Below are 15,125 nucleotides of genomic sequence, written 5' to 3'. Positions count from 1 at the left end.
CACACACACTCACACAGTTACACATAACATGCATCTGTGAGGAAGTAGCAAGGATCCCATCTTACAGATATGGAAACTGAGACATTAAGTCTGTGGATGAAAGGGGCCACATGCTGACCTGACAAGCTCAGGGGAGGCCTGCATGGCGGTCTTGCAAACTCAGAGACCTAAAGTAGCCACAAAGGATGGTCTGAAATTAAACTTGAACTAAACCCAGTTATGGGGGCAGTTACATTCTAGGCCGGTATCTTCACTGACAAGGTCAACCTTTAACTGAGCCTATCTGTCTTTTTGCATCTATGATAACATACCCTTGAAATGTCTGGGTAACTTGTAACTTCCCTTTTTCTGGAGCCCCTGGGGCACAACCAAATGTGCTGGGCGCCAGGACAGAGGCCACAAATTCCTTCATTATCATGTTCATCGTTCCTGCACCCACCTAAGGATGTGTCCATCATTTTACTTTTTATCCAATCCCAGGGGTTTCCCACCGCTTTGCTTTATCCCACCTCCTTAATCCGTCACCAATGGATTTCATGTAACCCACCTACGCCCCTTTCCTTTGATGGCAATGTATAAAGACAGATGTAGCCCGCCATTCTCCGGAGCATTATCTCCATTCATTGAGGTTCTGCTTCCCGGCATATGTCGACAGTTTGACCCAAATAAACTCACAAAAATTCTTTACAGATTTCAATGTTTGTTTTTGTTTTGTTGTTGTTGTTGTTGTTGTTGTTTTATGTTAACAAGTCTCAAGCCCAAAGTCAGAGAGACGGAGAGAATGGGAGGCGAGGTGAGCCCCGAACTTTACACCCAGGTCTGGGCAGAGGCAGGGGGCAGGGAATGGTGAACGAGGGTCCGTTGTTTTAGCCAAGCAGGGGCTTCAGAAAATAGCGGGGCCGTGCATGGTGTCTGGGGGCAGGGAGAGAAGGTGACGGGAGTCCCCTGGATGACCCCCAGGCACCCTGCTGCTGCCACCCCTTCTCCACCTCACAGCCCAGCGCCAGTTCCCACAGCAGCCAGCAGGGGGCAGTGCACCTTGTCTTTCGGAACCTCTGGGCTCTCTCCTGCAGCTCTGGGGAAAGAAAACCAACCCCGAGGTTCTGCCAGCAGCTTCTAGGAATGGCCCGGCTGAGAGCCCAACATGTAGTAGGTGCTCACGGCACGTGCGAAGCCGAAAGGGCTTGCCCAGGGAGATTCATGTGTGCCCGGCAGTTCAAAGAGGGCGGGGGCAGGGGTGCCCAGGCCCCCGCCAGCGCCTCCCCACGCAGAGGCCTTGGGAACAGCCTTTGCGCCTACTACGTGCCATGCGGGTTGGTGACGACCCTGGTTTATCTCGTCTCCCCTGCGGGAGAGAACCAGCCCCCCAGCGCGGCACACGGCAGCAGAGCGAGGGCGGGCGCTCGCTGTGTCCCTGGGGGAACCATCACGGCACAGGTCCATGGGCACGGCGGCCCGAAAGCGTGGTCGGCAGTTAGGCACACAGGAGCAGGGCAGGGCCGATGGGCCAGGTGCCATCGGGCCACCAGGACAGAAAGCATCCCCCCCCCGCCACCAGGTGCCTAGCGAAGGACGATGGTAGGGTGAAACCTGGCCCCCAGGGTGACCTTTCCCCCCTAGCATGTTGCTGGTCATGCGCGAGAGATAACAGCTAGGCCTCGGAAGTATTTCAGCTCCAGGCCCAGACCAGCAGCCAGGCCAGACCAGTGACCCCAGGGCTGACGTCAGGACCAGCGGCAGGGGATAAGGAACCTGCCCTGCAGCGCCCAGGTCAATCAGTGGGGACCCAGACCCTGAAAGGCCACACCTGGGAAACTGCAGATCGCCCCCTGCAGGGGTCGGCAAACTCATCAGGCCACAGAGCCCAATAGCCACAGGACAACGGCTGAAATTTCTTTGGAGAGCCGCATTTTTTAAACGTAAACTTCTTCTAACGCCACTTCTTCAAAATAGACTCGCCCGGGCCGTGGTATTCTGTGGAAGAGCCACACTCAAGGGGCCAAAGAGCCGCATGTGGCTCGCGAGCCGCAGTTTGCCTACGACCGCTCCTAAAAACCTCCATCCTTACAGCCCTCAGGACCGAGGACTCGGCTCCTGGAGCGCTGCCTCCTCCGGGCCCCTGTCCCTTCCCGTCCCCCCACACCCCCAGGCACATGACCATCCCGCTCCTCACTCCCAAACTCCTAGGGCCCTGCTTTGGCCACTGGAGCCTCTATCCTCCGCCCATTTCTTCCCAGATGACTGCCACCTCTGCGATTCCCTAAGTAAGTGCTCTTCGAGGTGGCGTCTTCGCTCTGAATCCTCTCCTAGCCAGATCTCCAGCACCGAGGATGCTGAACCCGGGTCCCGTCAGACACCTGGTGCCCTTTGGCGCCTACAGACAAGGAGAGTGAGACCGAAAGGGCGAGGGGTCCCCGGAGGTGGAAGCCAGAGGGGTGTCTGATGCGGAGACCTGGGGAAGAGGTCACTGCCCTCAGGGTCAACGCCGTCTCCCCCTCGGCTGGACACACAGAGCCAGGGGGAAGCAGCGACTCCCCCCGGCCCCAGCCACGGCCGCTCTTGCACTTCTGGGCCCACGTGTCCCGGGCAGAGCGCCCCCCACCAAGCCTGCCTGCCGCGTGGTGGCTCCTGGCAGGGGCTCTCTGGCAGGAAGGAGGAGAGCCCCAAGGGCTCCAGACAAGAAACAGAACCGAGGCGACCCATCCACCCACCCTTCCCAGAGACCAGGCCCCGGCGTTAGGCTGCGGCCCGCTGGCTGGGGGAGACCGGTGCCAAGCCCGGCGCAGTCTCAACCCCCACCTCGGGGTTGGCCGCGTTTCCTCTCTCAAGGTCAAGCTCACAGGCACTCACGCCGAGTAAAAGGAGCCGAAAGTTGCGCCACCGTCCCAGTTCGGAATCTAACTGAAACCCCATCCGGGCGACCTGCCCCGGTGTCAGGGTTCCCCGCCCCCTGGGGCTCTGCCAAGGAGCTGCCCCGGCCCCGCGCGGCTCGCCCCGGAGACTCCGACAAGTTGTTAACTTTTGTCCGATGATTTCGCGGCCGCTGCGGCGCCTAACGGGGCGAGGGCGGGCTCGGAGTTTCCAGTTGCACCAGCGCCACCCCTGCCAAGCTCGGCTTCGCCCACCCCAGTCCCTCACTGCGCCCCCCCCCCCCCCCCGCGCCACGTCCAGCTGCCCGGCCCCTGACGCCAACTTCTCCACCGTACCCCCAGAAACGCGGGCCGCCCGCGTCCCCCTCCACGAGGGCCGGGGCCGCCTCCCGGATCTGCGCCTGCTCGCAGCGGCTTGGGGGGGCGGGGGGAGGCTGGATCCGGAGACCGTCCCGCGACCGCCGGCCTCCGCGACCCCAGCTCGACCGGAAAGCGCCCGGGCAAGAGCCCTCGGCTGGCGGGGAGTCCTCCCACCCGCGCGCCCCGCCGGCCGCTCGGTCCTCCCGCAGCCGCAGAGGGGAGATTCCAGCCCGGCTCCCCGTGCAGTGTCACGGGGGGCACCCCAGGGACCGCTGCCCGGGACCTGGCATAAGCTCCCCGCTCGCTCTCCCAGGAGAACGCTGGAGATCCCCCGCCCCAGCCTCCTCCCCGACCCCGCGACCCGATCCCCAAGGTCCCGGTGGCGCCGGGGCGCGGGCACGGTGGCCCTACGTGGGTCTTCTCCCCGGCGCCTGGGGTCTTCGATCCCACTTCCACGGTCACACCCTCCGAGGCCCCTCCCCACCACTTCTGCCCCCGGGTCGGGGCGATCGCCCCGGGGAACACACGCGGAACTGCCCGAGCCCCAACTCCGCGGCCGCAGCCCCGCGCCCCGGCGGCGGCCGGCCCGGCGCGCGCACTCACCGCGGCTGGGGACGCGCAGGAACTCCCGCGGCTTCGGGGCACCGGGGCTTCGGAGGGCGTCCCGGACACGCGCCCCTGTCCCCGCTCACATCGCCCGTTCCTGGGCTCTCCGCTCCGCTCCCTCCTCTCCCTCCTCTTCCTCCTGCCTCTGGTCTTTGTCTCCGCAAAGTGTCGAAACTGTCTGGCATAGTGGAGCTCCGCCGGCGGAGGCTGGGGCCTGGAGGCGGGGAGAGGCTGGGAGCGGTCTCGGGAACACCTTCCCCCGGGTGGAGCGGGAGGGGCAGGCCGGGCGGCCGCGACCGGGAGCCTGGGCGGCAGCGCGGGGCGGGCGCCGGGGCTGCGGGGCCCTCCCCTTCCTCCGCCCAGCGCCCGCCCCCGCGCCCGCGCGGCCCCTCCCCGCGCCCCCCGCCTCCCCGCGCTCGGCTAGGCTTCCCCCTCTCTCGGGGCTCCCTGCAGCCCAATGTAGGGCTCCGCAGCCACGTGGACCGCCGCCGGCTGGGCCGAGGCCGGGCCCGGGAGGCGCTGGAGGCGGCGCGGGGACCGAGGCGCCGCTCCGAGAGGGCGCAGCTCCGCGACCCCTCGCGCTTAGGCCGCCGCCGGTGGATGGCAAGGCGAGGGCAGGGCGTCCCGGTGGCCCCGAGGGGGCGCCTCGCGGGGTCAAGCCCGGGGTGGAGGCTGCGGGCGCCCACCGCGAGGACGTGCGGTGCCCCGAAGAGCCCCAGTGGGGTGCACGGTAGCTACAAGGGGCCGGTCCCCCTGCTGGCGACTGTGCAGAGTCGCCGACTTGCTCTAGGAAGTGGGCGACTCGAGGTGGGACTGAGAGAGGGGAAGGGGAGGAGCGAGGCTGGGCTGGGGCGCTGGTGAGGCCCAGCTGGGCCCAGTTCAGGGCCACCCCAGCTGGTCCACGGCCCGGCTCCCAGGCCTGCCCTCTCCCTTCCTCTCAGATTTGGCCTTCCGCGTGGTCCAGGGCAGGGGGACCGCAAGCAGTGGCTGGCCCCAAGGTGCCTGGGGCTCCCAGGGCCAGACCCTTTGGGGCAGGTGTGAGGACTGTGTGCCCTCCCTCCTGTCCAGGGAGGTGGGGAAGCCGGAGAAGGCTGGCTGGCTCCATGGCCGGATGCCCATGTGGGAGGCGAAGGGCTGGACACGGGTTGAAGAGGCATTAAAAGCATTCTGGTTGTGCAGGTCCTGTCCCCTCACTGGACTCCACCTCTTTCGCAACTTTTCTGAGAAATGCTAGAGGACAGAGGTGCCGCTTGGCCTCGGGGTCAGTGAATTCTTCCGGCGGAGAGGTCAGGCGGAGACCATTCTTCACCCCCAGGTGCCAGTGGAGGCCTTCAGGCCGCCCCGGGCGCTGGGTCAGACTCCTTGTCTTTCTTTATCCACGATCAAGTTGGCTCAACAGTCCCAACTTAATTAATGTTATACTCCACATAAACACAATGAAGGATCAAAATCATGTGACCATGTCAATAGGTGAAGAAAAAGCGTTTGATAGAGCCCAATATCCAGGTACGATAAGAACTTTCGGAAGAGTAGGGTGAGAGCAAACATGCCTAACTAGTCATAATAAAGGCCATACACAGAAGCTCGCAGCGAACATCATACTAAATGGTGAAAAGCTGAGAGCTTCTTTCTTTCTGTTTTTCTTGAAACTGAAAATTTTTTATATTTATATATATTTTCAGTTACAGTTGGCACTCAATATCATATTAGTTCCAGGTGTACAGCATAGAAGATAGACATTTATGTAAGTTATAAAGTGATCCCCTGATAAGTCTAATAACCACGACACCATAATTACAATATTATTGATGACTAGAGGCCCGGTGCACAAAATTTGTGCACTGGGGGGGGGGGGTTTGTCCCTCAGCCCAGCCTGCACCCTCTCTAATCTTGTGACAACGTGGGGCATGGCCATCTTGTGATGCGAGGGCATGAGGGTCAGTTTGCATATTACCTCTTTATTATATAGGGCTGTGGTCGGCAAATTGTGGCTCGTGAGCCACATGCGGCTCTTTGGCCCCTTGAGTGTGGCTCTTCCACAAAATACCACGGCCTGGGAGAGTCTATTTTGATGAAGTGGCGTTAGAAGAAGTTTAAGTTTAAAAATTTGGCTCTCCAAAGAAATTTCAATCGTTGTCCTGTTGATATTTGGCTCTGTTGACTAATGAGTTTGCCGACCACTGATATAGGATATTCCCTGTGATATTTACAGCCCCATGACTGTTTTGTAACTACCCATTTTTACTTCTTAAACCCTCCACGTTTTTCACAGAACCCCCCAACCCCCTTCCCCTCCGGCTATACAGACTGCTTTGTTCAAATACTGCGCTGTCACTCACCGGACGTGGGCTAGGGTGGGTGCAGAATCCCTCAGCTTCCCCAGCTCTGCGGGACTTTCCTCATCTGCGGACATGGGCCTGCTAACTGTCCATCGCGGAAGGGGGTTGTGGTGATTAAGCGAATTCATACGTGTCAGACCCGTAACACGACCTAGCGTGTAGTAAGTGCTCAGGAAAAGTGAGCTGTGCCCACGATGCACTTCTCCAGGGCCAGAGACCCCCAATCCTGGAGATGAGGTGCTGGGGGACATGTCTGGGCCTTGGGGGAGAAAAGGAGAGGTGCTCAGAGGAGAGCGAGGTGGAAGAGAGATGGCTTTTAAAGGAGGCAGGGAGAACAAGAGTCGGGGGCGAGGGAGACAGAACAGAATAAGACAAAAAGCATGTGAGTCTCTGAGTTATGCCAGGAGTCCTGCCACGTTCCCTGGGGGCTTGGGACCGGGCCCAGGGTGCTGCCCTCGGCGAGGGTGAGAGAAAAGCGTGGGGTGTTTAATGACCCTGATGGTTTCTAGTTTGGTTCTTGGGGGCCGGGTGGGCCTTGGACCTCCCTAGAAGCATTTTGCGGGCTTTGCCCTTTCTGAGATGTGCGGCAGGGTGTTCCTGCAGTTGGCATCCCAGGAATGCGTCCTTGTGTGGGAGGAGGGGAGCAGGGGCGTTTATCAGGGGCATCCGCTGCTGCTCTGGCCCAGGCCGCATCTCCCAGCCGCCGGGCGCCAGGGGGGGGGCCTCTCAGATCAGCACCGGGACCCCGGGCTCCTGGGGCGCTGTCAGCCGCGTGGCGTCCTCAGCTCCGAGTCATCCTCGGAATACACCCGCCTCCTCCTGCCGCCCTCAGGGACCGCTGCCCGCCGCGCCCTGTTGGTGGGTGTGCGTGGTCATATAGCTGGTGGCTTTGCCTTCTGGTGTGACAGCTTTGTGGACAGGGGATGGGTCAAGCTTTGCCTCCGTCTCACGCCTGCCACATGGTAGGTGCTCCATAAAACGTTCCGGATGGATTCATAAAGGAGTGACGTGGATGGCAAGGATCAAACAGTATCACACCCAGGGAAGCAGCTGGGCAGCTGGGGAACTAGGAGATGCTGTAGTCACACACGACTCCTGGCAGCGCCTGCGGAGGGTCAGACGGGGCCGCTCAGATCAACCAGCTGCTTCGCTTTTTTTTTTTTTTTTTTAATATATTTTTATTGATTTTTTTTACAGAGAGGAAGGGAGAGGGATAGAGAGTTAGAAACATCGATGAGAGAGAGACATCGATCAGCTGCCTCCTGCACACCCCCCACTGGGGATGTGCCCACAACCAAGCTACATGCCCTTGACCGGAATCGAACCTGGGACCCTTCAGTCCGCAGACCGACGCTCTACCCACTGAGCCATACCGGTCAGGGCCAGCTGCTCCTCTTTGAAGCTAAGGACCAGGCAGCTCCCACTTCAGCCCGGGGCTCCCGGCGGTTCCCCTGGGTGACTCCACAGTGAACTGGAAAGCATCCTGAGATGGTGTGACTCCGCGGTGACACACGCATAAGTCATGGCTGGCTCCATGTCAAGCGCCGGCCCTCAGGCGCAGCGTTCCCCAGAAGTGGCGGGGGGGGGGGGGCTCTCTCCCCCACCTCCCTGCGGTCAGGGTGTGTGTCTCAGGGAGAGCGCCTCTCCCTGCCCCGCTTCTCCTGGAGCAGCCACATCTGGCAGCCTGCGCTGCGTGCAGGAGCCCAGGTCATGGGGTGTGCGTCAGGGATGTGTGGGTGCGCACTCCTCCCCTCGCCCCCCCGCAAGTCTCCCGGCAGGCACTGCCTGAGGACAACTGGTATTAGTCATCCCTCGGGGTGTCTGCACACAGAGTCCCCCGGGGGAGCCCCGACATTGACTCAGCGTCCCCCCCCCTTCCCCTCCCCATGTTGTCAGAGCAGCAGCCAGGCTCGGGGTGAGGATGGTTAAGGAAATGGGTCCCAGCCCCCACCCCGCCTTGGCACCTCGGGGCAGAAAGACCCTGATGGGTCTGGTGCCACCTGGGTGATGGCGCAGAGAAGCCAAGGCCGCCTCGCCTGGCCCATCAGAGGTGAGCTCGGAGCGGCTGGCACGTGGCGCTGGCGTTTTGGACAGTGTTTTCCTCGGGGCCTTTGGGGCGTGAGGAACGGGCCCAGCTTTCCTTAAATAAAGAGAGGGAACGCGGGACTGTGCAGACTGAGCTGGAAGTGGGGAGGGGGACAGCCGGGTCTGGCTTGGCCCTCAGCTGTCTCCCTGCCCATAGGTTTTCTCTGTTAAGATGGGGAGTCTGTGTCCCCACCCCCTCCACACATTGGCAATCCCTTCAGCTTCACACCCGGCCCCCTGCTCATCCACTGTGGGTTTTAGCTTTTCTAGACCAGGACTCTGATGGGCAGGCCTCCCGGGTCCTGGACCAACAACCAGCGGCGATGGGCTGCCCAGGCAGCACGGGCCGCCTTGAGAGGAAAGGGAGCCACACGGGGATTTCTCATCACAGAGGATGTAGGACGTCACCCCGGGGCCCCTTCCAACCCTGAGAGTCTTGGGGGCCCCTTCCAACCCTGAGAATCTTGGGGGCGTTTGAGTCGGCAGCACCAGACACGCTGCACTCCTCCCACATCAGCACCAACAGCCTGGGAGCCAGCGGGTCGGCGGGTGGGTCGTGACCTCCCTGCGGCCTTGGCCCGAATGTGGCTCCGGAAGGAGTAGATTTGACCTCCACCGGGGCCCATGAGAGAGAGAGAGAGAGACATACTTGGGGTTTTTTTACGAGGAAGCCCTGGGGCCCTTCTCTTTATTCCCAACTGCACCTGAGCCGGAAAGGGCTCTTCCAACCCCACCCCGCACCCCGTTTCCCCGTGGCAGCCATCCCCTGTCCTCTCTAGCGATGGTCCGGTTTGGTTTGGTTTGGTTTATTCATTTGTGGGTGTGGGTTTTTTTTAGATTGCCCACGGTATTTGTCTTTCTCTGCCTGACTTACCTCACTTAGCATAGTGCCCTCTCGGCGCCTGCAGGCTGTCGCGATGGCAGGGTTTTATGCTTTTTATGGCCGGGTAGAATTCCACTGTGTACGCGCACCCCATCCTCACCCCCTCATCCACTGATGGACACCTGGCTGCGTCCGTGTCCTGGCTGTTGTCCATAACGCCGCTAAGGGGCACGTCCGTCTGTTCAAACGAGTGCTTTGGTCTTCTTCCGAGGAGTGCCCGGGAGTGGCATCGGCTCGGCCCCGAAGCTCTGGGTAAATCACACGTTGCCACGTCCTTCACGTCGGCGGCAGCAGAGCCTTCCGCGGGCCTGGGCTGCTGCACCCACAGAGGCCGTGGCTGCCTAACGCCCCGGCACGGGTGTTACACGGCCACACGCAGTCGCATCTCTCGGGACCGGGGCGACGCGGGAGAGCCACGGGTGACGGGGCGGGGGCGACCACCTGCCGTCCACGTGGGGATGCCGTGGAAAACAAAGGGGACCGGGACGGAGCCCCGAGGACGCGGCGCCTGCCAGGAAATGCTTATGGGATGAATAATTCATTCCAGAACATGACTCTCTGTAGATAAGCTCCCGGGTCAGCGGTTTCGGAGTCCGGCCCCAAATCGGAGGACGAGCGCCGTGGCTGAGCCTCGGGTTCCTCCTGGAGCCACACGGGAACCCCTCAGCGCCACGGGGTGACGGCAGGAGGCCTGTTGGGTGCCCAGGCTCCCGGAGCCACTCCCACGAGGGCGGGGGCCCTGCGGCGGGGTCCAGGGGTCCACCTGTAAGACGGCTTCCTGCTGTCACGAGCGACAGGCGCGGGGTGGACAGCGGCCCTCAGCCCTCAGCCACGTGGCCCCGTGGAGCCGCGGGTGGTCTTTTCCATCTGAGGTCCTGGCTCCCCGTCCTGGCTCTGCTGCTGGGCCCCACCTGCCACCTGACAGTTTTCTTCTTCTTTTGACACCCATGTTCTCGTCTGTGTACCATGAGGAGGTTGCGTTAGAGCCGTGTCTTTAAACTGGGCGTGATGGGCCCTGGGGTTCACAGTGGGCGCCCACGGGTGTTCATCCACTTAGCCGACCGTCATCGAGTGCCGGCTCTCCGCTGGGCCCTGCGCCGGATCCTGGAGATATTACAAAATCAATGCTCAGTGATCACCGTGAGAGGTCCTTCGAGAGAGAGACACAAGAAGGGACGAGCGAGGGGGCCCACGGAGCTGGCCTACGTGGCGGCGGGGGTCTGTCATTGGGGCCAGCTGTTCCGGGCATGGGAACCGCCGGCTCAGGTGACCTGTAAGGGTCCTTGCAGCCGGAAACCTTCTGTTCCGTGATTTTCCTTTCCAAAGGTTTTACTTCTGAGTAAGTCAAAACAGGCAGGACGCAATTACCGCACGTGAAATCTGTCCGAGACCCCCCAGGCTCACCGCTTCGTTGTTGAAAGGCAATTGTGGGGCTGAATCTTCAGGGATCGGCACTGTTCTGTGTCGATATGGTGGTAGGATATTTAAAAACCAGCCTCGGGGCCTGGGAAATGGAGGGAAGGAACAGAGAGGGCCGAGCCACAGCCCTGCCTGCAGGAGCAGGCAGCCTGCACGGGGGTGGGGTGGGGGGGCAGGGCTCTGGACTCTCCCACCTGGGTGGGTGCTGGCTCAGCTGTCAGATCAGATGATTGACACCTTGAGTCTTCCACGTTTCATCTGCAGAATGGGCCCACGGTACCTGCCTCTCAGACTCATTTGAAGGAGAAAGATTATATGTTAAAAAATCACTCGGTGCCAGATCCTTAGTAAGCATTAAATAAACGACGGCCATTATTAATTTAAGCATCTTTCTTAAGTGCACGATACGCGTCAACATTCCTGAAAATGTTTTATAAATGAGAATGGAAAATTACACGCTTTGGGAGTTGCCAAGTGTCAGGGCTCCGTGAAGCCAGCGGCATCTCTCTGGCGAAGGAAGCCTGTGATTCCCTCTCCTCTAATCTACGTGCCCAATGGCGGTGGCCTCCACATTTTGAATTGGCCCCCCCACCCCCACCCTCACCCCCTAAAAGGAGAGCAGGTTATTTTTATACCAGTTGAAACCAAGCTTAAATATCTACGTTTGGGATGTGTGGTCCATGTTTTAGGAAAATAAAGATCACACCCAGCTTGTGGTTGAGAATCAAAAAAGAGGCCCTATATTTGTTGTTGTTGTTAATTTCTCCGTATTTTCGTAGTTTACTGGATTACCTTTCCTTGAGACTAAACCTGCAGACATCTTTCCCCGCTCTTTTATTTTAATGGTGGGGTTTTCAGGTTTGTTTGTTTTTATTGATTTGAGAGAGAGAGGAGGGGAGAGGGAGAGAAACATCCATCAGCTGCCTCCTGCACGGCCCCTAATGGGATCAAGCCTACAGCCCGGGCATGTGCCCTGACTGGGGCTCGAACCAGCAACCTCTCAACCTCTTGGTGCACAGGAGACGCTCGACACACTGAGCCACACTGGCCAGGGGTCCCCTGTTTTGATAGTGAAAACAACACAAGGATGCGTGCTTGCTGGAGGGCCTCTGTCACTCAGTGGTTTGTGCAGCTGCAGGTATGAACGTGGGCAAAAGGTTTAGCTTCAGCTTATTTACGTCTAAAATGAGGACAAGGATCGTATCGAGCCTCTAGGACCACTGGGGGGAGGGGGTTTAAATGGCCATCACACGGGCGGTGCACAGGGAGGGCGCACAGGAACGTAGCTGGGGCTGTTGTTGGTCTGTGTATTGATTGATTAAATGTTTCCGTGTTGACATCTATCTTGAACTGCAAACTCATAAAAGAGAAATTAATGTTTGCCTCTTGCACTTAATGACCTGTGTTTAATGACTCTGGAGGCAGCTAAATCTACCTCGAGGCCGTGCTGAAAGCTATGGCCTCGGTTTTAAGAGACGTGACATCTGCTACTAATTTGGGGAGTCGATTTGGTAAAATCATTGACGTCATCAGGGTGCCTGAGGCCCGCGGCCTATAGCCAGACCTGGAAGGAGGCAGGACCCCATGAGGCGGTGAGATAATTGACCAGGAAGGGTTCAGAATTTCACCCATGAAATCAGGTGTAGGATTAGGGAAAACCCCAAATAACAGTAGCCAGGTCGGATTTGAGTTCTGCCTGTGACAATTCGCAGGCTGCCGTGGCATTCGACGCTCAGGGACCCAGGCTGTTCCACGACAGTGCACACACACACCCCCCCACCCCCATTTACCTCCTAGTCCAAGCTGGCTGCTCCAGCTCCAGCCATCGCATCTTTATTCCAGGCATTCAGGAGGTCGAGCATGCCCGTGGCCTTTAAGGGCATCTCCTGCAGATGGCCCACACCACTTCTGCCTCCCTGGCATTCCCAGGCCACGCCAAGCCACCTCGCCGTAAGGGACGCTGGTAAATGTAGTCTTGAACCTGGGCACGTGTGCTGAGGGAGGCGGGTATCCGGGGACAATTAGCAGCCTGTGCTACAGGGGTTAAGGGGTTAGGTCGCTCCGCTTAGATCAGGGCAGGAGGGCAGAAACTAATCCCACGTGCAAAAGGGTGGACTTGGAGATGCTTGTTGCCATAGTAACTAGAAAAAAAAGACTGAGTCTGCCAACTGTCGTGAAGGAAAACAATTGTCCTTGTACCTCAGACCCTGTGTTCTGGCCAGAAATCTCTGGTTGATAAGCTCAGATGTTTAGGATGGTACTTCCTTGTGATGTTAAACACACACACACACACACACACACACACACACACACACTTGTTTATTCTCCTAGTGCTAAACGCTTTTCCACTGGGGAAAGCTTAGACATACCCCGTGATGGGAAGTGAGTAATGATGGTGGGGAAGTCAGCACGTGCTTGGTACCTGAAGTATGTGGTATAACAATGAAAAACAAGTTTTCGTGTTTGACATGTTACAGACATGAGCTTGAGAATGTCAATTTAAAATGTCAGTAAGCCGCCCTGACCGGTTTGGCTCAGTGGATAGAGCGTCAGCCTGCGGACTGAAAGGTCCCGGGTTCGATTCCGGTCAAGGGCATGTACCTTGGTTGCGGGCACATCCCCAGTGGGGGGTTGTGCAGGAGGCAGCTGATCGATGTTTCTAGCTCCCTATCCCTCTCCCTTCCTCTCTGTGAAAAATCAATAAAATATATTTTAAAAAAAAATGAATAAAATAAAATGTCAGTAAGTAGTAGTTGCATTTAGACATGTAAATTGTCACTGGAAAATTTAAACAAAATATTAGAAAGCTTACCGTATTTAATTGTTTAGGAGAACTGAGAGTCTTTAAACCTAGTTACGAGTTTAATTATTGCCTCACAACACGTTTTGAATACTGAGGAAGGCATGTGCCTGTCACATCAGTTTACTAGTAAATGTTAGGGTTTAATGAATTGTTATCTGGGCCCATTGTTTTAAGCGACTTAGGTTTTGTCAAATATTGAAAAAGAGACTCCTTGATTGCAATTGTTAAAATATAGTCTATGTTGAAAGAAATTGGCAAGTTGAATTCAAAGACCTAAAGAAAAATGGATTTTTAAATGATTTTATGTCAATACATTTTAAAAAATTAACCTTAAATAGTTTTCTATGTGTAAAAGCTGCCTGATAATAATAACTCAAACCCACAACTACAACTTTTTTGCTCTTATTATCAATTATCCCTGTTGCCCTTTCCCTTTAGTAGTGAAACTCTTTATGTCTTCGGTTGTTGCTCCAAGTTACCTCTTACGGGGAACCCAATTTGGCCCTTGTTTTGAGAAATGACTCCCTCCTTCCAAGTAGGTTGGGGAGCCCACTGGTCAAGGCACCCGCCTCTTGCTCGGTTCCAAGGTGGCAGGTGTCACATGCTAGTCCGGTCACACACGCTGCCTCCCTGCAAGGAGGGAGCTTTATCTCCTTCTCCCGGGAGCACCAGCCTCCCCCCACCCCACCCCCGCCACCCTGCCACTTCCTGTTTAGCATAGTAGCAAAAGGGCAGATTCAGAAACCAGATTTCGTGTGCACAAATCCCAGCTCTGCTGCTGCCTCGCTGGGTGACCCTGGGCCCATTCCTTAACCTCTCTGAGTCTCAGTTTCTGAACCCATCAAACCAGCATCATAATAGCATCCCCTTTAGTGCTGTAAACATTAAGCAAGCACCTATAAAGCTCTTAAGACTGACATATCGTAGATGCTCAATAAATGCTTATTACTATTAGTACCTCATTGATGAGTTTTCCTTTCAATTATGTGAATGAACCCAAACTTTCCCATCGAATTCCTTTCATGTCTTTACTTGTTAACTATGGACTATTTCTGTTCCTTGCAGGCACCGTTTTCTGGCTGAAACAACCCCGGTATATAAAAAATAAAATAAAATAAAATTCCTGCTCGGCCGGCGTGGCCCAGTGGTTGAGTGTCAACCTATGAACCAGGAGGTTATGGTTCCATTCCCGGTCAGGGCACATGCCTGGGTTGCGGGCTTGATCCCCGGTGCGAGGTGTGCAGGAAGCAGTCGATCCATGATTCTCTCTCATCATGGATGTTTCTATCTCTCTCTCCCTCTCCCTTCCTCTCTGAAATCAATAAAAATGTATTTTAAAAAAATAGAATACTAGCCCTGGCCGGTGTGGCTCAGCTGGTTGGGCATCGTCCCGTGCCCGGAAAGAGGGCCAGTTGGCTTTCTTTCCCGTCAGGCACATGCCCGGTTTCAGGCTCGGTTCTTGGTGGGGGACATGTGGGACGCAGCTGTTCGATGTTTTGCTCTCACGTTCACGTTTTTCTCTCTTAAAAAGCAATTTTAAAAAGAGAACAGTAGATCCATCCACGTGTCTCTCTGAGGATCTCCCGGAGCCCAGCCTCCCAGGCCTTCAGTCAAGCGGTCCCCGCCGAGCAGGCAGCTGTCCTGTGCCGCGTGCCGAGTGCCAGGGCTGCCCGCGCTTCCGGGGAAGCAGAGGCGGGTTACCTGGACTCTGTAGACGTCGGGGTTTGGCGTCCAGAAGAAATGGCTGTGATCCCCGTGAG

The 15,125-nt window shown here is 57.5% G+C and overlaps 1 protein-coding gene across 2 annotated transcripts in view; it reads right to left on the bottom strand.

Annotated features, from left to right (window-relative positions):
• Nucleotides 1-4,113, bottom strand: part of ST3GAL1 (ST3 beta-galactoside alpha-2,3-sialyltransferase 1) — a 53,894-nt gene extending 49,781 nt beyond the window's left edge. For both annotated transcript variants that reach the window (XM_054708603.1, XM_054708605.1), the window contains exon 1: nt 3,834-4,113. The gene's annotated coding sequence lies outside the window, so the exon portion shown is untranslated. The remainder of the gene's footprint in view (nt 1-3,833) is intronic.
• Nucleotides 4,114-15,125: the final 11,012 nt, after the last annotated feature.

This window comes from Eptesicus fuscus, chromosome 19 (assembly GCF_027574615.1).
Source record: "Eptesicus fuscus isolate TK198812 chromosome 19, DD_ASM_mEF_20220401, whole genome shotgun sequence".
NCBI classification, from domain to species: Eukaryota; Metazoa; Chordata; class Mammalia; order Chiroptera; family Vespertilionidae; genus Eptesicus; species Eptesicus fuscus.
Note: the sequence above shows the minus strand (reverse complement) of the source record. Positions and strands in the feature narration are given on the sequence as shown.